This window comes from Petaurus breviceps, unplaced genomic scaffold (genome assembly GCF_028583685.1).
Source record: "Petaurus breviceps papuanus isolate PSGF00001 unplaced genomic scaffold, PetGlider_PUasm1.0 173, whole genome shotgun sequence".
Taxonomy (NCBI): domain Eukaryota; kingdom Metazoa; phylum Chordata; class Mammalia; order Diprotodontia; family Petauridae; genus Petaurus; species Petaurus breviceps.
Window position 1 is genome coordinate 15,247,453 of NW_027185759.1, and position 2,059 is coordinate 15,249,511.

Here is a 2,059-nt window from a genome sequence, read left to right on the forward strand (position 1 = left end):
TCCCTCTCTCTCTGTATGTATGTCCTTGTACACATTTTTTATTACACCTATAATTTCATCAGCATTGGGAGCTTCCAATGAGGAACTTCCTTTAACAGCTCACAATTATAACCTCTTTCTCTCTGTCTTTCTCTTCCTCTCTTTCTGTCTCTATCCCTCTGTCTCCTTCCTTATCTCTCTGTCTCCCTCTATTTGTCTCTCTCCCCATTCTTTCCTCCAACTCCCTCTGTACATAAATATATAAATACATACTCGTGTGTATATAATTACACATATAACTTAGTATGTATGTGCTGCTATATCATGCATATTATATACATGAGTATTTATGCATAATATATAACGTGTGCCTCTATATCACATGCATATTATATACATGCATATATACACATATAATGTACATGTACATATACAATTTATTGGGTATATCTATATATATGTATGTATGTAAGTGAGAATTTCTGAGGCCTCTGAACTTAGCACCTGTGGGTCTCCACCTTTGAGAAAGAAGACTGTTTAGTTTGGCCTCAAGGGCCAGTGTGGATCCCATTTATTTTCTTTTGGTTTGGAGCTCGGCAGTATTTCCCAAGCTGCCACCACTCTCCTTCGGCCTCTGTACCTTCTGCTTACCCCCCTTCTGTGGACCCTGGCCAGAATCCATTTGAGTCACTTATAATAGAGACCACAGCATCAGTATGATTAGGGTCTGGGCTCAAAGGGAGTCTTCACCCTCCCACCCTTCCACCCCTCCTGGGAGCAGGAAAAGTTCTGTCTGCATCCTCCTCCAGGCCAGCCCCAGGTATCTAAGAAGCCAGGGCTGAGGTTCAGGAAGGAGAAGGCAGTTAGCGGGCTGCATGGGAATGTGACCTTGACCTTGGAGCACCTGGGTCTAGCCAGCTGAACTAACTGGAGATTGCAGTGGAGGGGCTGGGAGAGCCCTGGGGCTGCTTGGTGCACTGAAAACATCTTTCCTGTTGATTTCCTGCTCTTGGCTGCAGTGCTGGATGTGTTTCTGAAAAGCACTCAGCCCACTCCCAGAGGACTTGCAGCCTCTTTCAGTGTCGGAGGCATATTGACTTGTGTTTTAATTTTCGATTGATCATCCTGAGGAACTCATCCATAGTAGATGTTGTTCCAACAATGCAGAAATACCGTCTGCCAGTTGCAGCCCCGATCTCATCTCATCACGATGGAACATGTTTATATGGATCCACGACAACTTCATTACCTGCTAATGGCTAGCAATTTCTGAAACACGTCGTTCCCAGCTCCTGTGCTATAGACAACAATGCACTGCGCACTTTCTTAAGTTACTCCATACTTGATGGAAACATTTACTTCCCGGTCATTTCTTTTTTAAAAGGAATTCTAGGATTTTAAATGATCAACGACAATTAAATCCAACTCAGCCAGCTTCTACGAAGCCAGTATTATGCATTGTGCTGGGCTTTAGGGATACAACCACAGAAACAATATGATCCCTGCCCTCAGTGAGCTTATACTCTACTCAAGAAAAAAAGGGAAAAGCGACGTAAACATTTTTAGACAGTGAATTAGTTTGTCCATAGCATTCATTTATTTATTACTACCACTAGAAAGAAAGGACAGAGGAGAGAACTGAAGGTGTCAGTATGGTTAACCTGAACAATTACTTAAAATCAAGATTTTGGTAAGAAACACAAGCAGAGAAAGGGACCTCTGAGGGGGAAGGATCTTCCAGAGTGAGAAGACTATAGAGCAGAGGGGTTTTCCAGGGTGCAAATGCTGCTGGGGCATGATAGTAAAAGAAATATCAAGAGTCAGGAGTGAGTGTAGCCCAGGAAGGAATAAAGGAATGAGCCCATGGACATAGTTCTCTCCAGAAAAAGACTTTTAGTGGCTTCTCAGTTCCAGTTTCTTGGAATCTAAATATCACTACTTAATTCATTTTTTAAAGGCTATTCCTTACCTCCTCTCTTTACACTTCTTCTCCCCACCTAAAATATCCTCATTAGAGTGGAATGTCAGGCACATAATGAGTAGGCACCTAACAAATACGTATCAATTAATAGATTAAATG